At 40.4% G+C, this 26979-nt stretch overlaps 1 pseudogene; it reads right to left on the bottom strand.

Moving 5' to 3' along the window:
- Positions 1-14073: 14073 nt before the first annotated feature.
- Positions 14074-18250, bottom strand: LOC117916982 (annotated as a pseudogene).
- Positions 18251-26979: the final 8729 nt, after the last annotated feature.

The following is a 26979-nucleotide window of genomic DNA, read 5'->3' as shown; positions in this document are numbered from 1 at the left end:
AATCGGGCTTTGGTGGGGGCCCCACATAAGTGAATTTATAATTGATTGATTTAATTGCCATGAATGATAGATTTTATTATGCTCTATGACATATCTCGTGATTGTTATTATGCACTAACCTCACTTCTTGACAGCGCTTCATGGATCACTGCCCAGGTATGCATCCACATCTGCTCTGGTCATTTTCGGTATGCATGTTTAGATTCTCACGTGTGCATGATCACTTTGAGTATTCATTGATTTTCTCATCAATTGCCATGATTGCTTCATCTTATTAGTAGAGACCCGACTTTAGGGACTTAAAGGGGTGCTACGGTCTGTACCGTACCTTCCCGATAAGTAACCTGACCCCCGAACCCGATCCGGTTTTTCGCAGATCGCCTTTTCTAAAATAAGGAGTCACACTTAGGGTTTTTCTTTCTTATTTTGTTTACCCTTTTAAAAATAAAACAAAAATAAGTGGCGACTCCAAGTCATTTTCTTAATGAACTAAAAATCAATTTTTCAAAATAAAAAGAATCGAGCTCGCCATCGAGTGGGAAACGCATGAGCCGAAATGCGGGCTCCACAAAATGGCGACTCCGCTGGGGATCATTAGAGGGTCAAGCTTGAACTTAAGATAAAGCAAATGTGGCGTTTGATGAGTCGATCAGTGGGTACCTATTTTCTTGATTGCACATTGAGAGTTCCCGATACCATTGGATGCATGCTTGGGTGTTTGTTTTACTTGGGACATTGACATACTGATTATGATGGTCGATTATTTTGATTAGGGATCCCGAGGTAGCTATTATTTCTGTGCTTCATTGCTATATTCGTTTGAGACATTGACATTCTGGATTATTGATGATTGATCTTATTGCTTCGCTTAGCACGTTGACCCTAATTTTGTCATGATTGTTTTGATCACTTCACATGCATACACTCACTATTGTACATCATTTGACTAGACATGCTGATCCACTTGTTGGTATATTATTTTGATCATCCTTGAGCGTGTTGTCTTTGTATCACTATCCATCCGTTTGTCATAGCTTGTATGTGTGCACGAGTGATATATCTTGTACTATGCCTGACTGCATGTCGCATGACTGCCCTTCTTCTGCTTGATTGCATGCTGCTTGTCTATGTGGGCCGCACTTCTATCCCCCTACCTCCAAATCTCTTGGTCTCGGTCATTTCCTTCATTTCGGTTCTCACTTTTACAAGTGTGAGACCTTCTGTGTGCTTGTTCTCTGACCGAGCCAGAAATTAAGAGTAGGGTCTAGCGACGGGCTATATCGATGTACGGGAGCATTCTGGAGGAGAGCGACACTTTGATGTCGATTGGAGTCCGATCATTGAAGACCTGTATAGCCCCGAGCTAGGTTTCATGGATAGTCGTGCGACCAGTGTGTTTCCTCTTCTGCTTAAGATTCCTAGGGTTTTCGGATGCACCCACACCACTCACTGTGCACTTTAGTCGACTATCGAGCGTTGAGAGTTTGAGAGGTTTCACCATAGGAAACCCCCCCCCCCCCTTGGGATGTCGAGGTAGTGCATGTGTGGAGGTGATGACCACCTTGCATGGAAGCGCCCCGTCTCTTCGAAGACGTGCAGAGGGTTGCGTACCACCGGAGGGTACGATCGCTTCTGGTAGGGATCTTTTAAAGTCCACCCATTTTATTGTAGAGCCACCTTGACCTGGTAGGATGAGCTTAGATCCTTTACTAGGACTCCCTCCCTACACGTGGGTGCATCTGAGGGCCTTCGGAGCTCTTTAGTTACAGTTCGGATCCGGTATTCCCTCTTTTTAGTCTCCAGTCGAGAGTGCTCAGAGATCGGTTTGAGTTTGAGTATCGGTTGGATCACCCTTGTCATGTCACCTTGGTTTGTGTTTTTCACTCGATGAGTTTGTCATGCTTTCTCCCTAGAGCTTTCGTATTTCTTTCTTGGTTCGACACATCCATTCACTTTGTTGACGCTCACTCGATGCTTTGAGATATGTTCATTGATCACCTTTTTACACTGTATACCTATCACGAGCCTGATACCTCATTCTTTATTTGATCCTTGATTCAATTTTCGACTCGATGCTCATATTTTCATTACGGAAAGGTGAAAGGCACATTTTCACATCCACATTTTTTCGAGAGTTGCCTTGATCACCTTATTATTTCTTCTCTTATGGAGCTTGAGTCGAAGATTGAGTTGAGGATGTGGTCGTAGATGGAGTATCGATCCTGTGATAGTGTATTTCTCACACCTCTTTGGATTATTGATGAGAATTCTCTAGTGACATTTGTAGCCATCTCACGGTGGACACCTTTATGACTCTAGAGTTTTCGTCATGTATCCAGATTTCTGATTGCCACCTCAGGACCATGTGCTTGTATGTTGTATTGTCGTCTTTTAGAGTTTATCTCGTGTCCTTCATCTGTTTTGTTTGCATTGTAGGGAGTCGTTTTAGGAGTTGCTTGAGTCTGGAGTTACATCATTGGAGGAGAGTAGGAGGTCGATTGATCAGAGTGGATTCATATCCGAGTTCAGATAGTTCAGTTGAGATGTCAGACGAGCTAGCTTCCACACTTGCTTCCTTTCAGGAGTTCATGGCCGGAGTTAGTAGACGCTTGGATCAGATAGAGAGTTCTCGCCAGGATCCTCATCCAGCTGGCATGGTCACTGATGAGACGATTCCTCATGCATCTCAGACAGCACAGACTCGTCCACCTGGGGTTTCAGTTGGTACTCCATTCCATCTAGCAGATCATTACGAGACCATTCCACCACCTACTGTCACAGTGCCACCTCCCATGGTTCCCACTATCGAGGATACTCGATTAGCCGAACAGGAGGCCAAGGTTGAGAGGCTTGAGTCCATGATGAGACGGATCAGATTGCAGGACGGAGGTTTGACTTGGGATGACAGAGACGGCATACCAGCGGCTAGCTTGCCCGCCAAGTTTCGCATGCCAGACATCGAGCGTTACAGTGGGATTGGTTGTCCCAAGATCCACTTAAGACTATACAGCACAGTCATGAGGGCACATGGTATAGACGATGCGCAGTTGGTGGCCCTCTTCCCTATGTCACTTAGTGGAGCAGCTCAGAGGTGGTTTGCTTCAGTTGAGCCTTCGAGACTCCGCACCTGGGGGGATGTGGCTCATGAGTTCCTGACTCAGTTTGCTTTCAGTGCCGATATTGATGTATCTAGACGAGAGTTGGAGGCCACTAGGCAGAGACCAGATGAGTCTATTTCTTCCTTTGTCACTCGTTGGAGGGCAAAGGTGGCCGGTATGATAGACCGACCTAAGGAGCAGGATCAGATTGATATAGTTCTTCGGAACCTACAGCCGAGGTTCGCGAGACGTCTTGTGGGCATCCCATTTCAGGACCTTAAGAGTCTGGTTCAGGCGGCTTTTAGTGTTGAGGAGGCTATTGCTCGAGGATTATGGACAGATACTGCTATTTCCCCTGACAGTAAGGGGAAGAGGCCGATTGGATTATCTACCAGATCTGGAGAGGTTGGTGCTATTAGCTATCAGCACCAGAGGCCCGCGCATCACTCAGCTTATAGGCCTTCTACAGCCAGAGCTCCTTTCTCTCTTCCACAGTATCAGTATCAGCTGGATTATGCTCAGGAGCCTTACATTGCTCAGACCAGCATGCAGCCACGACCACCACATCCGAGAGCCGCTACTCACCCACCGCCTAGACCATATGCACAGAGGCCCGCGAGACAGTTCACTCCGTTGGGCATGACTTTGACTAGAGCTTTTGAGAAGCTCAGGGATGCTAGAGTGATTGTTCCTTTGGCGCCAAGGCCTTTGCCCCATCCTATTCCTCCTCATTTCCGTTCACATGAGCACTGCTTGTATCATCAGATTCCGGGGCACGATACTGGGCGTTGTTCAGCACTTCATCATGCGATACAGGATTTGATCGATTCAGGGTTGGTCAACTTGGCTGGGCCAAGTGTGACCACCAATCCTCTGCCTACGCATTCTACACATGCAGTTCCTCCTCTTCCTGGTCTTCAGTAGATTGATTTGGATGTTGATGGTATCGATGATCGCATAGTATTTTGGGACATCTCGAGTTGGGGACTTGTTTCAGTTGACATGGGTACATCATTTTGCAGCGGTTTAGCTCAGAGCATCTTTCATTTTGATTTATGGTCGTCGTTAGAGTCGTTCCCGTTCTGTCGAGTCCAGTTTGGTTCAGAGTTGTTGTTTATAGTTCATGCTGGGAGTCTAGTCTTTTGTAGTCCTCTATCACTTCACGTATGATGTACTCATTTGGTTCATTTAGTGATATGATCTTTTTATTTTGAGTGTGTGTTATTCTCTTTTCTAATGAGTATGTTTTGCATATCTTGCGTTGATGTGTGCTATGCTTTTGATTTGAGACAGATTTTCACTTATACATCATGATCACTTTGGCCTGACCTATCATGGAGGATATTGAGCCTATTGACCTAGGATCAGGAGATCGACCTAGGGAGTTTGAGATTATGACCCATTTCACCTTCTGATCACAGCAGCGTCATATCTATATCCATATCTAGACTTTTCAGACTTGTTGACTTACCCATTTTGAGCTTGACATGACACTACCCTTGGTACCGTTATACGACATTACCATCCTTGTTCACCTTATCATGCTACAGTACCATTGTTTTTCCTTTCCATCATTTCCTTGATCTGACTAGGTAGAGTCCGAGATGGTTAGACCCGAGGTGAGATTTACACGATGATAGATGGATCGTGATGAGAGAGTGGTTTGATTGTTTGACGATATTGTTGAGACAGAGGGATCGCCATGGAGCATCCATATTTGAGTCATTACGCATGACTTCGGAGTCGGGATGATTAGAGATGGTGACTTTATGAGATGATGGTGAGTGGCTTGTGATGATAGAGTGAGTCGATTTTTAGAGGACATTGATGGTTATCATAGAGCATCAGTGGGAGCTTTTGCACGATTTCAGAGGAGTCGCCATGACTATGTTGGATGGATGCCAGTCTTTAGTATTGGCCACGTGAGATCTCGAAAGCACGATGTTCGAGGTTTTGGTCAAAGGATGGGTGGCCATCATTTCATGAGCCTATTTACTTTATCACCCTCACATATAGAGTTACCCGTTGCTAGCCCTTTGAGCCTCACATGAGCACATAACCTTTTCTTTCATCACCTCATTTACCTATTACACCGGGTTGGGGACCTTGTAGTGCTTGCATGCTATGTTTGGATACGTCATGAGTTCCAGACCTGACATACATATTCGAGCCTCATTCTTCACTCTTCATTGTGATATTTTCCTCTTTGACATCATCTCATCACTTTTTTCGACATCACATATCACTACTTGTGATATTCGTTCCGTCTTTTCTTTCATTATTGCTTACTCGACATTATCTGTGTTTCACCTTGAGTGGTGGTTTTTCACACGTCACTGCATGGAGGATTGTCACGTTCCTCCCCCGTTCGCCCCATGGGCAGTGGTTCAGAGATGTTATTTTGAGAGGTTGTCTTGTTGGTGAGGATTCATGTTACATTCGTATGTGGAGAGGGTTTGATCATTTGGGTATGTATTTTCATGGGAGTTCATTCATTATTGATCAGGGTGTGCGCAAAAAAAAAAAAAAAAAAAAAAAAAAAAAAAAAAAAAAAAAAAGATAAAAAAGAAAAAAAAAAAAAAGAGCGCATTATTCATTATATCATTCTTCATTGGGCATGTGTATGGACGTGCCAGGTTGCTTCATTGAGTTCCTGTGTTAGAGAGAGTTCGTATGAGAGCTTCTTTCTGAGATTCATCTTGATGCATATTTTGGGTGAGAGTATGAGTCACCCATTCGATTTTTTGTGAGAGAGTCGAGTGACCTTTCTTTAGTATCTCTGGATCCTTGCTCTATCCATCATTCCGTCTATTTCGAATGTGACTATTTTCCATGCTTTGATGCAGGTTGACCATCACTCACTTTTCTATCTCTTCATCTTCTTCTATCACCTCCATTCCACTCTACCTCATTTGATTTCTTTCTTTTCTCATCCCGCTTGATGTTTGACTTGGGTTCAGCATCCACACATCATACTTGTTCATTCGATGTGACCATTCATTTATCATCACTTTTTGTGTGGGGACCCCTAGGTCCGGGACTCATGACGTTTTTTTACACATTGCATCTCATGCATGAGGGGTATGGGGATTATATCATTGGGATCTTTGAGCCTAGTTTCCTTTCATTTCTTTCACCCTATTACCTTGGCCTACGTTACGTCCCGTGTCTGAAGACCACCCTGAGGCCATTACTTTACATCATGTTTGACAGCTCCCACGTGGGCAATACTCGAGCTTGGTCGGAGATTATTTGTCAGAGCATGATGGATGAGGAGTTGAGATGATGATTTACACTGGGGCATACCCCTATTATCAGTGATGGATTTTCAGAGGCGCGGTTATCTACACTGGGGCATACCCCGCTCATCGATGACGTTTTCTTTTGGGATGATGCTTTGCACTGAGGCATAGTCAGTTCGTTTCTTCGCGTGGATTATGATGGATTAGGAGTTGTGGGATGACCCTACACTGGGGTATAGCCCTTTCAGAGAGCACTTTTATTGGAGATACAGTCACTCTACTCGATATTCTGCATTGGGACACATTCATTCATTGATGGTTGATTTTTGAGATGACGATTTATTTTGAGGCATAGTCTTCTCATCAGTGATGGACTTTGATTTACCTTGGAGCATAGTCACTTCAGATGGTTTATACTGGGGCATAGCCACCTCATTCACATTCATAGAGCACTGGGATTCTGATTCATATGGATTATGTTGAGATGTTTTCGTTTTCGCACCAGGAGTAGAGATTGATTGATTTGTTGACATACACTAGCATGATCTTCTTCAGTAGTTGTCGACTCGGATGCACTGCTTTACACTGGGGCATATCCATCTTTTGGAGAGAGATCATATTGGTTCTTTACATTGGAGCATCTACTAGATGATATGGAGATTATTGGATTGTTTCATGTTGTCCTCATTGCATACTGGGGCATAGCCACCTAGTTGGATGTTTTGACATCGAGATTTGACTTTCTGTTTATGATTGCTACTTTTGATGGATTATGGAGCTATTGACACCTTGGGTTTAGTTTTCTCGGCATACTTGGATGATTTCGGACACTTACATACCTTTCGTTTCGTACTCAGACATTTCACCCTAGATCTTTTCATGCCTTCTATCATACCAGAGCCTGATCATCACCTTCTTTTATCCTACACATCCCACCGTGACACATGACCTCGCCCTTTTCTCGATTAGGAGGAGATGTAGATCAGTCCTCGATCACCTTGGTTGTGTTTTCATACATCTTCTGGACTTTAGGTTCAACATCTTCCATGATGGCAGGGCTTGACAATTTGTTGATTTATTAGTGACGATGTTTTCACTTTGACAGTTGGCATGTTGAGTATTGTTTTGCTTACTCTTTGCATTTTGAGCACTAATCACTATTGTTGTTATTCACCAGTTAGTTTTGTTTTGTCAGCATGGTGTCACGATACATGGTCCTGTTTGGCATTACCTATCTGAGGTTGGACATTTTCATTACATGATGGATGAACATATTTCAGGGTATAGTAGTTTTGAGACATTGTATATCTCAGTCTGTTCACTGTCACATACTGGGGCATACCCCCATTCCCTAGGATCATTAGACCTTCCATAGGTCCCATTCACTTTTTGGTCTAGTTGTTGACCCTCACGTTACATACTGGGGCATCCCCCCTCCTCTCAGATCACCGGACCTTTCACAGGTTTCATTCACCTTTTTGACCTAGTTATTAACCCCTACGAGTTGCATACTGGGGCGTACCCTCTTTTTCTAGCCTTCTTTAGGATCATCAGACCTTTCACTTGTTTCACTATCTTTTGACCTAGCTGTCGATCCTCATGAGTTGTCATATTGGGGCATATCCCCTCTTGTTGAGTTTGCTTGCATCGTCATCTTAGTATCATCTGGCTTTGAGTCACTCGATCAGATCACCATCATTATCCTATCAGTTTGAGTTTGAGTCGGGGCCGCACCTATATCAATCGGCCATCTCCCTGTCATGTCAGTTTTCGAGTCGGGACCGCACCTATATCGATCGACCATCTTCCTATCAGTTCAGTTTCTGGGACCGCACCTATATCGATCGGTCATTATCGTGTCAGTTTGAGTCGGGCCCACACCTATATCGATCGGCCATCTCCTTGTCATGTCAGTTTGTGTTTCTAGGACCGCACCTATATCGATCGGTCATTATCGTGTCAGTTTGAGTCGGGGTCGCACCTATATCGATCGGCCATCTCCTTGTCATGTCAGTTTGTGTTTCTGGGACCGCACCTATATCGATCGGTCACTATCGTGTCAGCTTGAGTCGGGGCCGCACCTATATCAATCGGCCATCTCCTTGTCATGACAGTTCAGTTTCTAGGACCGCACCTATATCGATCGGTCATTATCGTGTCAGTTTGAGTCGGGGCCGCACCTATATCAATCGGCCATCTCCTTGTCATGACAGTTCAGTTTCTGGGACCGCACCTATATCGATCGGTCATTATCGTGTCAGTTTGAGTCGGGGCCGCACCTATATCAATCGGCCATCTCCTTGTCATGACAGTTCAGTTTCTGGGACCGCACCTATATCGATCGGTCATTTTCATTCATCGTGTCAGTTCGAGTTCTGTTTGAGTTGGGGCCACACTCATATCGATCGGCCATTTTCCTATTAGTTTGTGTTTAGTTTGAGTCGGGACCGCACCCATATAGATCGGTCATTCGTTCTTCTTACCAGGTCAGTTCGACGTCCAGGTCTTTGTTTCAGTATGACTTTTAGAGTCACTTTCTTCACCTGGCTACTCTGGAGCTTATTGCTTATTCATCAGGCTCTTCTAGATTTCCCCTTTCACTACACATGGCATAGTTCTTTGAGTTCGTGACGCATACTTTGGTCATGTTATTGGGCACCCTACACTCGGCATTCTCATATAGCTCGCCTAGGGCAGTCTCCTTTGAGCGTAGACTTTTCTATACTTCAAGGTGGTTCGACCGTTACTCATCTTTGACATCGATCTTTGAGTCACTTTTGGAGGCATCTTAGAGGGAGCCTGGGTCCTTAGTGTGGCTTCAGATGCGCTTTGAGATATGTTTTTCTTTTAGGATTAGAGCCTTTGTGTTCGTCTGCTAGCCTGAATGAGTTTACGTTTCACTAGTGTTCCTCCGGGGTCTTCTTTTTCTTCGGTAGAGTTTACTCCGTTCCACTCATCATTCACACTTTCTTTTCACTCTAGTGTTCTTTGTTCCTTACACTTGTAAACTCTACCGAAGAGGGGCATATTTGTAGACCCCTTTTGTGGGGGACCCGGGAGAGAGTTTTTTTGACTTCTCTGCATTTGTTTCTAAAATAAGGGGAAGGGGCCCCTTTTCTGCTAGGGGAAAGCGGCATTGGACGAGTAGCAAATGGGGGATGACAGCCATGCTGGTGGTTAAAAACCACCATGCTGCTGATGGGTGAACAGGAGAGTTGGTCATGGCTTGTGAAAGAAGAAAAGAAAAGGGGATGCAGAGACGGGGGGATAGCCAGAGGGAGAAGAGGGGGAAGGATAGCGGTCTGATTTCTTGCCCACCCAGCTAGAGAGAGTTATTTCGAGGTACGTTTATTGTAGATTTTTCGTCAGCATCTATTGGTGTGCATTTCTACTCTGTTTTTACTGATTCTCGGATGATGATTGTTGATTGGGAGTGAGCACCTTCAGATTTTTGCTAATGGTTTGGTTTGCACTGGTTTTGATTTCTCCATGAGATATTTTTTGTAACCACGTTTTACCTTTCATTTGATGCTCATTTAATCTTACCCACCATCATCTAAGCCTGTTGGTACTATATGAAGCATAGCTTGTCAGGCTCATTTTCTTGTAGCAACTCTTTGTGCTCTGTTTTGGTTATCCTCCTCTGCTCTTGATATCCGTCCATGGTGCGTGTCCATTTTCTCACCTCTGCTTGAGGGGGTAAGGAACTACAGAAAGTACTCGCCAATATGGCTCCCTGTCCTTTGAAGTGATTAAAGTCCGAGTTCAAGATTCTTGCAAAGAATTAGTTTGATGGCTTTCTGAATCTAAGAAAGGAGGACTGTTCAAGTGTTCAATAGCCCAGAGCGACTTGTTTGGCTGGCCGTGTTGCAGGATTTGGTGCTTTCCTTAGTTACTAATCTCGCTGTCAGTACCAACGTTGGAGATCGGGCTGCTCTAGTGGCAGCCATGGTTGGAATGAATAAGCGGTAACTGAAGTGTGGTGGGTGTTCCGGGTATTATGGCACGAGAGAATCTGGGTGTTGATGGGCAATGCATTAGTCAACCTTCTTACCTTTCATGAAGATGTCTTCAGCAGCCCATCCCTTTATGATACAGAAGCTGTACCATGTTATTTATGGGATTTGACTTATGTTGGATATGCTACAAATGGAACCATGCATATATAGTCATTCATCCCTACCCATGCCATTACTCACCTCCATTAACCTAAACCTCTCTTCACTACCCACGTCCCCAATACCTACCCCACCTAAATACCTATAAACCCATTCATTCCCCTTACATCCGAGAACCATTTGTGGTTTTCTTTTATTATTACTTTCTTGCTTGGGAATCATCACATGTCAATGAAGTCAATGGAAGATTTTTTTGTGGGCCATCCTAGAATGTACATGCCCATTTTTCTTTTGATCTTACACGTTTCATTCTAACCTCCAACTTTTACTTTAGTTTATCTCATTATTATTATTATTATTATTATTAATATTATTATTATTATTATTTTCTAAATTTCATCTTCATATAAATTTTTCAAAAAGTCTAGTTACTAAATTTAATTTTTAAAATATCACCTAAAAGTAAATCTTCAAGAAATAGTAACAATAATTATAAATTCCGGTTTTCAAATTCTAATCCCCAATTCCCATAATTCTAATCTTTCACACTTATTTGTTTAATTATTATTATTTTCGTTATTATTATCATTATTCAATTTATCCATTTATTTATTTCTTTTAAAAATCTCAATCATTAAAATTCAATTTTTCAAAAATCCGACTTCCAAATCCAATTTTTAATCTCAAAAATTCCAGTATTCACGTTCACTCGTTTAAACATTATTTCGTTATTATTATCATTATTTTATTTATTTGTTTGTTTATTTCCTTTAAAAATTCCAATCATTAAAGTTTAATTTTTCAAAATTCCAATTTCTTTTAAATTTAATTTCTAAAAATCCAAATTCCAAACAAACTCTAAAACTCCAAATTCCTAATACTTCAATTTCCAAATAAATCTCAAAAATCCAATTTTCTCTCGAACAGTTTTAATTCCACTCCGATTTTTAAATAATGTTCTATTTCTTTTAATTTTTACACAAGCAAGCATGAATGTCATTTTCATAATTTCAAAATAATGGAATTTGTGAGATTAATTCGTGCAAGATCAATCGGGCTTTGGTGGGGGCCCCACATAAGTGAATTTATAATTGATTGATTTAATTGCCATGAATGATAGATTTTATTATGCTCTGTGACATATCTCGTGATTGTTATTATGCACTAACCTCACTTCTTGACAGCGCTTCATGGATCACTGCCCAGGTACGCATCCACATCTGCTCTGGTCATTTTCGGTATGCATGTTTAGATTCTCACGTGTGCATGATCACTTTGAGTATTCATTGATTTTCTCATCAATTGCCATGATTGCTTCATCTTATTAGTAGAGACCCGACTTTAGGGACTTAAAGGGGTGACCAGCTACCTACGGTCTGTACCGTACCTTCCCGATAAGTAACCTGACCCCCGAACCCGATCCGGTTTTTCGCAGATCGCCTTTTCTAAAATAAGGAGTCACACTTAGGGTTTTTCTTTCTTATTTTGTTTACCCTTTTAAAAATAAAACAAAAATAAGTGGCGACTCCAAGTCATTTTCTTAATGAACTAAAAATCAATTTTTCAAAATAAAAAGAATCGAGCTCGCCATCGAGTGGGAAACGCATGAGCCGAAATGCGGGGTCCACACAACCCTAACCTATGTATATCATCTAGAGCCCTCAACTCACGACCCAAATTCTTTCTTATCATTGATAACCTTAAGTTGTGCATAACTTCTAAAGCCCTAAGCTCACGACTAAGAGTCTTTGATGTCAATAATAGGTTGGAGTTGTTCATAGAATCTATAGGCCTGAGCCCATGACCCAGAGTCGTTCATTCCATCCACAACCCTAACTTGTTAGTAACATCTAGAGTCTTCAGCTCACTACACAAAGTTGCTTATGTTAATTACCGCCCTGAGTTGTTCATAGCGTCTAAAGCCCTGAGTTCACGACCTAGAGTCATTCATATCTTCCACAACCCTGAGTAGTTCATAACATCTAGTGGCTTGAGCTCATGACATAGAATTGTTCAAATCATCCATAGCCTAGTGAGGTTCATAGCATCTAAAGGCCTAAGCTCACGAGATCCCAAGTCATTCATATCATTCACAACCCTGAGTTGTTCATACCTTTTAGAGCCTTAATCTCGAGACCTAGAGTCATTAATTTCAACCATTAACTTGAGTTATTCATAATATCTAAAGCTCTTAGCTTATAACCTGGAGTTAGTCATGTCATCCATAGCCTTAAGTTGTTAAGAGCATCAGCCACAACTTGAGTTGTGCATAGTATCTAGAGCCCTAAGCTCACAACCCATAGTTGTTCATGTCATGCACAACCCTGATTTATTCATAGCATCTAGAGCTCTAAGCTCACGACGCATTGTCTTTCATGTCATTGACAACCTTAAGTTGTGCATAACATCTAGAGCCCTGTGCTCACGACTTGGAGTCGTTCATGTCAACCATAACCCTGAGTTGTTCATAAAATCTAGAGCCCCAAGCTCATGACCTGAAGTCATTCATGTTATCCACAACCTAGAGTTGTTAATAACATCTAAAGCCCTGAGCATGCGACCCGTAGTTGTTCATGTCATCTATAACACTAAGGAGTTCATAGAATTTAAGGGCTTGAGCTCATCATGTAGAATCATTCAACTCATCCATAACCCTTAGTGGTTCATAGCATCTAGAGGCTTCAGCTCGCGGGATCCCAACTCGATCATATTCGGGCACCAGGGCTTGAAGACACAAGGCCATTACCCCCTCAGATAATTGCTCAAGCTTAAATCAGTCATTTTCAATTTTTTTTTTCATTTCCTCATTTTATTGCTTAAGAACAACTCTTTTTAAGCTAAAGAAATTATCTTAATCAAGATGCCATAAGGGTACACATGCTTTGTGTGTGCTTTGAGTCTTAAATAGAAAATAACCATCAAAGAAAAATTGAAGGTATTCCAAGGATTCAACCTAACTATTTTTGCACTTAAAGGTATATAAAGATAAGGTAAGTGAACTAATACTCTTGCTCTAACTGCATTTTTTCTCAAATTCTAAAGAAATAATACTACTTAAAGCATTCTCATGCCAAATAAACCATGAGTTACCAAGGCAAATCAAGAATCTCATTAGCTAACCAAAGATGACATGCAAACTTTTGAAAAAAATTAGGGCTAATAGGCTAATAGGCCTTCCTCCCTCGACCTAAATTACACATTGTCCCCAATGTGTAGGATAATGGGTCAAAAGAAAGGAAAAATGAATATGTTACCTCAAGATCATCAAGTGAGAAGTTTGTTATGAGGACTTCATATAAACTGTAGGAGCTTTGTCACCTTGAACACATGTGAGGCTTACCTTTTCACTCCCTTGAAGTTCGTATTTACCTATATCACTCGGATGTTTTGCAAGCTAAGTTGCTACAACTCATAAACTCATTAGTAAGTTAAAAACAACTAAAAATAAAAATAAAAAAATAAAAAATGCTAACCATATTGCTAATGACTAATTGAAAATGCAAAACTAAATAAAAGAAAATAAATAAATAAAATAAAACAAAATAAAAGAGAAATTAAATGAATAAAAGTTTTACCTAAATCTAATTTTTACCTACTGGATTTTCAGAAAATGCTTCAACCCTTTTGGACATCCTCATCAAGAAAATGGAGATTCTTCTCTTGTGTCTCAAATCTTTCAATGAAATGCTTTAGGCGCTGACCATTAACTTTGAATTCATTACCTATCCTTGGATTTTGAATGGTCACGGTGCCATAAGGGAAGACTTCCTTTACCACATAAGGGCCATTCCACCTTGACCTAAGCTTTCCTGGGAAAATGTGAAGCTTGGAGTTGTACAACAACACATATTCACCTTGCTTGAACTCCCTTCGTAAAATAAGCTTGTCATGGTAGAATTTGTGTTTTTCCCTTGCATTACGTAAGCATTCATAACTCTCATTTCGATATGCCTCAAGTTCATTCAAATCATATTTCACTTTAGCTCCAGCTTGATCCGAATCAAAGTTCATCTTCTTTATAGCCCAATATGCACGATGTTCGAGTTCTACAGGCAAATGACATGTTTTACCATAAACAATTCGGTACGGTGACATGCCAAAGACAATCTTATAAGCTGTCCTATATGCCCAAAGTGCATCACTCAACTTGGTAGACCAATCTTTTCTTGTAGTATTGACTACTTTGGTGAGGATTCTCTTAATTTCCTGATTTGCTAGCTCAGCTTGCCCATTCATTTGAGGGTGATATAGGGTAGACACTTTATGTCTCACTCCATATTTCTGCAAAAGAGTGGAAAAGGGCTTATTACAAAAGTGTGAACCTCCATCACTAATGATTGCTCTCGGAATGCCAAACCTATAGAAAATATTCTCCTTTAAAAATTTGAGCACCACTTTGTGATCATTGCTCTTGCATGCCACTGCTTCTACCCATTTAGAGATATAATCCACTCCCACCAAAATATAGAGATTACCAAAAGAAGGAGGGAATGGTCCCATAAAGTCCAGACCTCAACAATCAAAGACCTCAACAACACAAATATGATTTTAAGGCATTTGAAACCTTGTGTTGATTTTCCCCAGTTGTTGACATTGTGGACAACTTTTACAGTGAGTGTTACAATCCTTGAACATAGTTGGCCAATAGAATCCACTTTGTAGAATTTTTGCTGAAGTCTTCCTTGAAGCAAAATGACCTCCACAAGCTCCTTCATGGCACATTCGCAATATGTCTTGTTGTTCATCCTCTGGAACACATCTCCACATAATTTGATCGGGGAAAAATTTATACAAATATGGATCATCCCAAGCATAGTGTTTTGCCTGTGAAAGAAAATACTTCTTTGTTTCCATGTTCCATTATGATGGAAGCTTTCCGGTTGCCAAGTAATTGACTATATTTGCGAACCAAGGCAACTTCTCCACTGCACAAAGTGCATCATCAGGAAACTCATCATTAATTTGTGCTTCCTCGAAATGTGACTCTACTTTAACTCGGGAAAGATGATCAGCAACCACATTCTCTATCCCTTACTTATCCTTGATTTGAATGTTAAAATCTTGAAGGAGAAGGATCCATCTGATAAGTCTTGCTTTGGCATCCTTTTTGTTTAGTAGATATTTCAAGGCCGAATGATCAGTAAAAATTACTATTGAAGTTCCTAAAAGGTAGTTCCTGAATTTATCAAGTGCGAACACCACTGCAATGAGCTCCTTTTCAGTAGTTGTGTAGTTCTTCTAAGCATCATTGAGGGTTTTACTAGCATAGTGCACCACATATGGTTTTCCATCCTCCCTTTGACCTAGTACGACTCCCACTGCAGTGTCACTAGCATCACACATCAACTCAAATGGGAGAGACCAATTGGGAGTTCTCACAATTGGTGCAGTAGTGAGGAGTAACTTTAGCTTCTTGAAAGCTTCTTGGCATGCTTTAGTCCATATGAATTCTGCATCCTTAAGTAGTAAAGCACAAAGAAGTTGAGAGATTTTTGAGAAGTCTTGTATGAACCTTCTATAAAAACCTGCATGTCCCAAAAATTGTCTCACCTTTTTAACAGTAGTAGGCGAAGGTAGCTTTGAGATGAGCTCAATTTTTGCTGGATCTACCTGAATACCCTCTTTTGAGATGATATGACCAAGTACTACCCCTGAGGTTGCCATGAAGTGACACTTCTCCCAATTTAGGACCAAATCCTTCTCAATACACCTTTTCAAATCTTTTTTCAAATTTAAGAGACAATCATCAAAGGTCTTCCCATAAACAGTCAGATCATCCATGAAAACTTCCATGATTCTCTTTACCATGTCACTAAAAATACTAAGCATACACCTTTGAAATGTAGCCGGTGCATTACAAAGACCAAAAAGGCATGCGCTTATAAGCATAGGTGCCAAATGGGCATGTGAATGTGGTTTTCTCCTGATCCTCCAATGTAATGGCAATTTGAAAATAACCTGAATAGCCATCCAAGAAGCAATAATAGTCATGACCAGCTACCCTCTCCAAAACCTGATCTAAGAAAGGTAATGAAAAATGATCTTTCTTGGTGACTGCATTCAACTTTCTAAAATCAATGCATACTTGCCAACCTGTAGTCAACCTTGTAGGAATGAGCTCTGCTTCATCATTCTTCATCACAGTTATCCCGCTTTTCTTAGGTACTACTTGAGTGGGGCTAACCCAACTAATGTCAAAGATAGGATAAATAATACCTGCATCTAAAAGCTTCAATACCTCATTTCTGACTACATCTTGCATAAGGGGATTTAGCCTTCTTTGTGGCTGCCTTACTGGTTTTGCATTCTCTTCCAAATAAATATGATGCGTGCAAATCAAGGGATTTATCCCTTTCAAATCTGAAATGGACCAACCAATCGCTCTTTTATTCTCTTTATGCACCTTCAAAAGTTTAATTTCTTGCTCTTCAGTTAATGTAGCTGAATATACCACAGGTTTTTCTTCATTTTCTTCTAAATAAACATACTTTAAACCATGTGGTAGGGGCTTTAACTCTGGTTTGCTGATCTCAACCTCTTCCTTTTTGCTTTCTTCATCATTCTCAACACTATTCAAAGATTGAATCGTATATTTTTCTTTCCATTCTATAGCAACTTGAACACATTCTTCCTTAACGATTGTAGAGAAAAATTCATCTATATTTTCTTCCATTAACTTTTCTGTGTGTTCTTGCACCAAGGCCTCTATAAGGCATGCTTCCTCATTTTCCACATCATCATGGTCCATTGGTTGCTTGCATAAATTGAAGACATTCATTTCCACTGTCATGTTCCCAAAAGATAACTGCATCAATCCATTTCGACAGTTAATGAGAGCATTGGATGTAGCAAGGAAGGGTCCCCCAAGAATAATTGGAACAGAATTCATACCATTTTTCAATGGTTCTGTATCTAACACCACAAAGTCCATTGGGTAGTAGAACTTTTCAACTTGCACCAAAACATCTTCGACTACTCCTCTAGGTACTTTAATGGAATGGTCTGCTAAAGAGAGTGTAATGGTAGTAGCCTTAAGCTCTCCCAATCCCAATTGCTTATAGATTGAATATGGAAGCAAATTCACACTAGCTCCCAAATCTAACAAAGCCCTTTCCATGAATGAATTTCCAATCTGGACTGAGATGGTAGGACAACCTGGATCTTTGTACTTCACCATTGCTTTATTCTCAATGATGGCACTGACTTGCTTGGTGAGGAATGCTTTCTTGCTTAATTTAATCCTTCTCTTCACAATGCATAAGTCTTTGAGGAACTTTGCATAAGTAGGAACTTGCTTGATCATATCAAGAAGTGGAATGTTGATCTTCACTTGCTTCAAAACTTCCAAAATCTCTAAAGTCTTATCCCCCACTTTGTGTCTCTGCATAGCTGAAGGGAAAGGAAAATGATTGGAAACACTCATTTTATTTTTGCTCACAATGACTTCCTCATATTTTTCAGACGCTTTCTCATTTCTAACACTTTTCTCCACAATTGGTTCATCTCTAGCAGGAATATCTTCACTTACAGGTAACTTGGGCCCTTCATATTCTTTCCCATTTCTAAGTGTGATAATGACATTGCAATCTTCCTTTTGCACTTCAGAAACATCATTTACTCCTCTTGGATTTTTCTGTGGTTGAGTTGGGAATTTTCCTTTCTCTTGAGATAAACTTACAGCAAGTTGGCTCAAAGTGGTTCGAATATCTACTAGTTCTTGAGATGTTTGAGCATTTATCCTATTTTGATCTTCATTACGCTTGTCTTGCTTCTGTATAAACTCTCTCATCATGTCTTCCAGGCTTGAGTTAGATGATGAGGTTTGATATTGCTGTTGAAAATTCTGAGATGGCTTACCTTGTGGTTGAAAACCTTGCTGCCCATTAGTCTGATTACCCTGAAATCAGTTTCCTTGTTGTTGAAACTGGCCATTGTTACCTCCATTCCATGATAGATTTGGATGATTTCTCCAACCCGGATTATAAGTGTTGGAATATGGAGAATTGCTAGAATATTGCTTGTATGTCCCTAAGGCATTGGCTTGCTCCGTAAACATGTCTTGCACTGCAGGTAGAGTGGGACAAGATTGCACACCATGTTCCGTAGACTTACATATCAAGCATAGTTGAGTTACCCCCTCATTGACTATTTGTACCTCTTGAACTCCCTTGGCTTCCAAATCATCCAACCTTCTCATAACGGTTGCTAACTTTGCTTGGATATCTAAACCCTCTAGTAAGGTATACACTCCACTAGCTTTTGCCCTGTTCATTGTTCTATCTCTAGATGGTTCCTTGACGATTGGTTCATCCCAACTTCTAGATACCTCGGCAACACAATCAAGGAATTGAAATGCTTCATTGGGGTTGTTATTCATGAAATCTCCTCCACACATAGTCTCAAGAAGTTGTTTCATTGGTGGTGCCATGCCTTCATAGAAATACGAAACTAGCATCCAGTTGTCAAATCTGTGATGGGGGCAAGCTGCAACAATCTCCTTAAATCTTTCCCAACATGTAAAAAATTTCTCATCCTCCATAGCCTTGAAATTCGAGATCTCATTTTTCAGTGCATTAGTTCTATGTGTTGGAAAGAATTTCTGCAAAAACACTGATTGTAGATCACCCCAATTTCTGATACTATAGGGTCTAAGACTATTTAACCAAGTCTTAGCTTTATCCTTCAATGACAAAGGGAATAGCTTCATGCGAAAGATCTCCAAAGGAGTGTTGGCTTCTCGAAAAATGGAAACGATGTCCTCAAATTCCTTGATGTGAGAGTATGGATTTTCATTTTCTGTCCCCCTAAAAATGGGTAGTTGAGACACCACTTGAGGTCGAATGGTAACATGATCATGATTTGGAGGTAGCATAAAACACGATGGTGTGCTCAACCTGGGAGGATTTAGAAGCTCTCTCATAGTTCAATGGCCCTACATAGGTGGTCTTGGCCTATTGTTATTACTGTTGAATTCTTCAGTGTCCTCCATATTTGGTTGAGATTCCTCAATTGTTCTTTGAAGTCTACTTGAAAGATCTCTTTCCCAACCAAGCATAAAATAGAAGAAAAATATGTATAAAGATAAAAAACAAAAGAACTAAAACAAAGTAATGCATTATATCCTAGTTATGACGATTACCATTCCCCGACAACGGCGTCAATTTCTTGACCGAAATTCTCTTTTGTACCAAAATACTTAGCCTTTTTACGTAGTAACTCTAGTCAAGAAAAACTAGAGAAAGAGTCACTATGGCTTTTGTAGTATTTCGGGTATCGTTCTCAAGGACTGGCATATGAAAATTGTCAATACTAGAATAAATGAATTGTTTTTGTTTAAATCCTTAAGTGAAAAACAATATGTGAATAATGTGAAACTAAGTAAAAGAAATTAAATTAATAAGAAAAAATGAATATTGATTTTAAATTCAATTGATTCAAGTTTGGGGTTTTCCACAATTCAACCTAAGGTATAGAAATTAGAGAAAACAAGGGTATTTTAAGTAATATGATCTTAGGGTTTTAGGATCCTTGGACATTTGCGATCAAGTTGAGTTCTATAACTCAAGATTGCATCCGAAACCTAATTTTTCCTTTTTAAAACAGATTCCTAAAGCCATCAAATGAATGAAATTGATTATCAATTTAAGATTTGGCTTTTTAACCCTTCCTACTCCTTATAGCTTTGTTTAGGGGCAAATAACGGTAGGGAAGACGAGGATAACTAATGATCAAGAATTACCAAGAATCACTAGTATCAAGTAATAACCTACCGTATCATTCCCTAAACGAACTCACAAGGATAGGATAAAAAAAATGATAAATTGTCACCCAACCAATAATTAATCTCATTGTTATAATAATTTACCCATTATCCCTATAGGTTTCATAGCCCTTAGGTTTTCATGCTTCAAGCCCCAAGTTGGCTCTTAGCCTCTCATGGGGGTGATGTCACATTCACAATCCATAATAGGGTAAAAATCCATAATTTGAATCAAAAGAAACTAAAAAAAAAAATATATTCAATAAAGAAGAAAAAGAAAACAAACCAAAGTTCTCGTCTTCTTCCTCCTTCAATGTCAAACTCTCCATAAAAAAAAAAAAATCCAAGATCCTTAAAACCTAGAATTGAGAGAGTTTATATAATATCCTCAATTACCTAACATGTGGCACACTCTCATTGGCCACTTATTACAAAATAATTTCCTAAAAATGATTAAAAAATAATAAAATGGTGATTTCTAGTCGTGTGGGGTCCATCTAGGATGGATGGAGTGCTTTAGATGCAATTCCCGAGGTAGAGGAGGCGGAACATCAGAGTGGTAGTGGGTGAATTCGAAATTGGTGTCATTTCGAAGTGGATTTCGAATTCATAAGTTGAATAGATGTAATTCCCGGGGTAGAGGAGGTGGAACATCAAAGTGGCAGTGGGTGAATTTGAAATTGGTGTCATTTCGAAGTGGATTTCGAATTCATAAGTTGAATTTCGAAATCATTTCGAAATGACTCTCCAGCTTGGTGCAGTTGTCTTCAAATGGCCATAACTTCTTCATTTCAGCTCCGATTTGCAAACCGTTTGAAGCATTGGACTCCTGACTTCCCGAGCTTCGAAATGATATATAGTATGTATATAATGAACTTCAGAAAGTGCTCCAAATTTGTCCTTAAATTCAGAGTATATAATGCCATCAGATTTTTGAGTTCTAAATCTTGCTTCATGCCTCATTTCCCATGCTTTCTTGCCTTCTTTCTTACTCCATAATGGTCATTTATCATCTTCCAACCTCATGATATCCTCGTTTTGCCTTTCCTTACGTTCAATGATTCTTGACTCACTTATTTCCTCATTTAGCCCTTTCTTGATCTTTCAAAATCTAAGGTCATTCAATTTGCACAATTTTCTTCCCTTGAACCTAAGATAAGTTTCCAAAGTACAGATTAAACTCATGGCTAGGGCCTTAGCATTGATTTAGGTCAAGTTGGGTGATTTGAATGTCCTTTGGTGCACAAATCATATCGAATATGTGCCATTAGAGCACATATTTTGGCTCCAATCAATCATCCACAACTCTTAGTTGTTCATAGTATCTAGAAGCTTAAGCTCATAACCCAGAGTCATTCATGTCAACCACAACCCTGAGTTGTTCATAGCATCTAGCGCCTTGATCTCTCGACCTAGAGTATTTCATGTCATTAAAAGCCTATACCTATGCATAGAATCTAGAGCTCTCAGCTCATGACCAAGAGTCTTTCATGTAATCGACAGTCTTAAGTTATTTATAACATCTAAAGCCCTAAGCTCATGACTCAAATTCTTTCATGTCAACTAGAATGCTTAACTGTTCATACAATTTAGAAGCTTATGCTCAGGACCTAGAGTCATTCATGTCAATTACAACCCTAAGTTGTTCATAGAATCTAGAACCTTGAGATCATGGCTGAAAATTGTTTATGTCTTCCATAGCCCTAAGCAGTTCATAGCATCTAGAGACCTGAGCTCATGACACAAAATGCTCATATCATCCACAACCTGAGTCGTTTATAACATCTAGATGACTAAGCTCATGGGATCCCGAGTCATTCATGTAATCCACAACTCTAAGTTATTCAAAGTATCCAAAGCCCTAAGATCACGACTCAAAGTAGTGCATCTCATCTACAGCCCTAAGCTATTCATAGCATTTAGAGCTATAAGCTCACGACCTAGAGTCATTCATGTCATCCACAGCCCTGATTTATTCATAGTATAAAGAGCCCTGAGCTCATGACCCGGACTTTTTCATGTCATCAATAGCTCAGACTTGTGTATAGCATGTAGAGCCCTAAGCTCATGACTCAGAGTCTTTCATGTCATCGACAACCTTAAGTTATGTATAACATTTAGAGCTCTAAGCTCATAAATCGAAGTCATTCATGTCAACCACTTCCCTTAGCTGTTCATAGAACCTAGATGCCTAAGCTCATGACCCAAAGTCGTTCATGAGATCTACAATCTTGAGTTGTTAATAGCATCTAGAGACCTACTCTCATGACCTTGAGTAGTTCATGTCATTTACAACCCTAAACTTTTCATAACATCTTGAGCCCTAAGCTCACAACCCATAGTCGTTCTTGTCAATCACAACCCTGAGCTATGCATTGCATTTAAAGCATTACAATCACATCCTAGAGTCTTACATGTCAATAACAACCTTGAGTTATTCATAAAATCTAGGGACCTGAGCTCATAACCTAGAGTTGTTCATGTATCCATATGCTTGAGTTCTTATTAGCATTGAGAGACCTTACCTTATGAGCCAGAGTCATTCATGTCAACAACAGCCCTAAGTTGTTCATAGCATCTAGAGCTCTGAGCTCACGAGTCAGAGTCTTTCATTTCATTGACAACCTTAAGTTATGCATAACATCTAGAGCCTTGAGCTCATAAATTAGAGTCTTTCATGTCAACCACAACCCTTAGTTGTTCATAGAATCTAAAGGCATGAGCTCATGACCTAGAGTCACTCATGTCATCCACAAGCCTGAGTTGTGAATAACATCTAGGGCTTTTAAGTAATGACTCGGATTTGTTCATGTCATCCACAACCCTAAGAAGTTCATAGCATCTAGAGGCTTGAGTTTATGACATAGCATTATTCATATCATCCACAACCCTTACTGGTTCATAGCATCTAGAGGCTTGATCTAACAGGATCCTGAATCATTCATATCATCTACAACTTTGAGTTGTTCATAGCATTTAGAGCCCTGAGCTAACGACCTGTAGTAGCTCATGTAATCCACAACCTAAAGTTGCTCGTAGAATTTAGAGCTTTGAGCTCACAACCCTGAGTTATTCATGTCAACCATTGCTCTTAGCTTTTCATAGCATCTTGAGCCCTGAGCTCACAACCCAAAGTCGTTCATGTCATCCACAACCTTGAGTTGTTCATAGAATCTAACAGCCTAAGCACAAGAGATTGTAACTCATTCATTTCATCCACAACTCTGAGTTGTTCATAGCATCTGGAGCCTTGAGCTCACGACCTGGAGTCGTTCATGTGAACGAAAGGCCTGAGCAGTTCATGGCTTCTAGAAGACTTTGCTCATAGGATCCCAAGTCATTCATATCATTCATAACTTTAAATTGTTTGTAACATCTAGAGTTCTGAGCTCATGACCTTGAGTAGCTCATGTCATCCACAACCTTAACTTGTCCATAGCATCTAGAGCCTTAAGCTCATGACTTGGAGTAGCTCATCTCATCCACACCCTTGATTTGTTCATATCATTTAGAGCCCTGATTTTATTATCCATATCATCCAGAACCCTGAGTTGTCCATAAAATCTAAAGGCTTGAGTTCATGATGTAGAATCGTTCATATCATTCATAGCCTTGAACAGTTCATGGTATCTAGGGGCCTGAACTCACAGGATCCTAATTTGTTCATATCATCCATAACTCTTACATGTTCATAGCATCTAAAGCCCTTAACTAATGACACAGGGTTTTTCAGGTCAACCACAACCTTATGTTGTTCATAATATCTAGAGCCCTAAGCTCATGACCCGGTGTCATTAATGTCATCCACAACCCTGAGTTGTTCACACCGTCTAGAGCCTAGAGCTTATGACCCATAGTCGTTCATGTCAACCATAACCCTGAACTATTCATCGCATCTAGAGCCCTAAGCTCACGACTCGGAGTCATTCATTTCATCCATAACCCTTATCCATTCATAACACTTAGAGACTTGACATAATGATGCAGAATCATCTATATCATCCATTGCCCTGAGGTGTTGAAAACATCTAGAGACCTAAGCTCATGGGATCCCAAGTCATTCATATCATCCATAACTTTGACCTGTTCATGGCATCTAGATCCCTAAGCTCATGACCTAGAGTTGTTCACCTCAACCAAAGCCTTGAGTGGTTCATATCTTCTAGAGACTTGTGCTCATGAGATGTTGAGTCATTCATATAATTCATAACTCTAAGTTGTTCATAACATCCAAAGCCTTGAGCTCATGACCCAGAATAGCTCATGTCATCCATAACCCCAAGCTGTTTATAGCATCCAGGCTTTGAGCTCATGAACTAGAGTAGTTCATCTCATCAACACCCTTGAGTTTTTCATAGCATCTAAAGCCCTAAGCTTACGACCCAGAGTCGTTCATGTCAACCGCAACCCTAAGAGGTTCACAACATTTAGAGGCTTGAATTGACTAGGATCTTGAGTCATTCATATCATCTATAACTCTGAGTTGTTCATTGCTTCTGTAGCCTAAAGCTCATAACCCAAAGTCTTTCATGTCATCCATAGCCCTGACCCGTTCATAGTATTTAGAGGCTTGAGCTCATGATGCTGAATCTTTCATAGAATTTGAAACCTTGAGTGGTTCATAGCATCTAGATTCCTAACCTCACAGGATCCCAAGTCATTCATATCATCCACAATTTTGAGTTGTTTATAGTATCCAGAGCCTTGAGCTCACCACTCAGAGTAGCTCTTGTCATCCACAGTCCTGAGTTGCTCATAGCATCTAGAGCCTTGAGCTTATGACTAGGAGTCGGTCATGTCAACCACAACACTCAGTTTGATTATAGTATCTAGAGCCATAAGCTTCCGATCCAGAGTCGTTCATGTCATCCACAACCCTGAGTTGTGCATAGCATCTAGATCCCTGAGCTCCTGACCCAAAGTCTTTCATGACATCGATAGACCTAAGTTGCGCATAGCATTTAGAGCTCTGAGCTCATAACCTGGAGTCTTTCATGTCATCGATAGCCTTGAGCTGTGCATAGCCTCTAGAGGCTTGAGCTAATGTCTCAGAGTCTTTCAAGTCAACCATAACCCTGAGTTGTTCATAGTATCTAGAAGTCAGAGCTTATAACCCGGAGTCATTCTTGTCGTTCACAACATTGAGTTGTTCATAGCTTTTAAAGCTCTGAGGTTACAACCCAGAGTCATTCATGTCAACCATAATCCTAAGCTATTCATAACATCTAAAGCCTTGAGCTTATAGTCATAAGCTATCAATGCCAGCCCTGGGCAATTCATAGCATCTAGAGCTTTAAACACATAACTCAGTGTTGTTCATCTCAACCAGAGCAAAGATCTGTTCATTATATCTAGAGCCCTAAGCTCATGACCAGGAGTTGTTCATGTCATCCATAGCCCTAAATTATTCATAGCACTTAGAGGTTTGAGCTAATGATGTAGAATCATTCATATCATCCACAACTCTAAGCAATTCATAGTATGTAGAGGCCTGAGATGACAAGATCCAAAGTCCACAATTCTAATGATGTAGAATCATTCATATCATCCACAATTCTAAGCCATTCATAGTATCTAAAGCCTTTAGCTCACAACTCGGAGTCATTCATGTCAACCAAAGCCTTGAGCAATTCATAGCATCTATAGGCTCAAGCTTACAAGATTATGAGTTATTCATATCATTAACAACTCTAGGTTGTTCATAGCATCCATAACCTTTTCCTTATTATTTGGAGTAGCTCATGTCATCCACTGCCCTGAGTGGTTAGTAGCATCCAAGGACCTAATCTCACGACCCATAATAGCCCATCCTATCCACAACCCTGAGCAGTTCATAGCATCAAAAGCCCTGAGTTCATGACTTAGAGTCGTTTATGTCAACCACAACCTTGAGTTGTTCATAGTATTTCGAGCCTTGAGCTCAAGACCAGGAATCGTTCATGTCTTCATAGCCTTAAGTTGTTCATAGCATCTAAAGGCTTGAGCTCGTGATGAAGAATTGTTCATATCATCCACAACCTTTAACGGTTCATAGCATCTTGAGGCATGAGGTCATGATCTTGAGTCATTCATATCATCCACAAGTCCAAGTTGTTCATTACTTTTAAAGCACTGAGCTTAAGAATCGAAGTCTTTCATGTCGACCACAACCCTATTCATAGCATCTAGAGCCTTGAGCTCATGACTCAAAGTTGTTCATGTCATTCATAGCCCTAAGTTGTTCATAGCATCTAGAGCCTTAAGCTCACAACTCAAAGTCATTCCTATTAACCACAACCTTGAATTGTTCATAGCATGTAAAGCCTAGAGCTCCCAACCCATAGTATTTCAAGTCAACAATAGCCTTGAGCTATTCAGAGTATTGAGAGCTTATGACTTGGAGTCATTCATGTCATCCACAACCCAGAATCGTTCATAGCATTTAGAGCTCATAGGTCACAACCTCGAGTCATTCATTTGAACCCCAACTCTAAGCTGTTCATAGCAACTAGAGCCTTGACCTCAAGACCTGGAGTCTTTCAAGTCAACAACAACCTAGAGCTAGTCATAGTATCTAAAGGCTTGAGATCATGAGTCAGAGTCGTTCATATCATCCACAACCCTGAGTTGTTCATAACATGTAGACCTTAAGATCATGAGCTGGAGTTTTTCATGTCAACCGTAGCCCTGAGCTTTTCATAGCATCTAGAGCCTTGAGCTCAGGACCCGTAGTCGTTCATGTCAAATGCAACCCAGAGTTATTCATAGCATTTACAAACCTG

This window comes from Vitis riparia, chromosome 6, assembly GCF_004353265.1.
Source record: "Vitis riparia cultivar Riparia Gloire de Montpellier isolate 1030 chromosome 6, EGFV_Vit.rip_1.0, whole genome shotgun sequence".
Taxonomy (NCBI): domain Eukaryota; kingdom Viridiplantae; phylum Streptophyta; class Magnoliopsida; order Vitales; family Vitaceae; genus Vitis; species Vitis riparia.
This window is presented reverse-complemented; position numbering and strand designations above follow the sequence as displayed.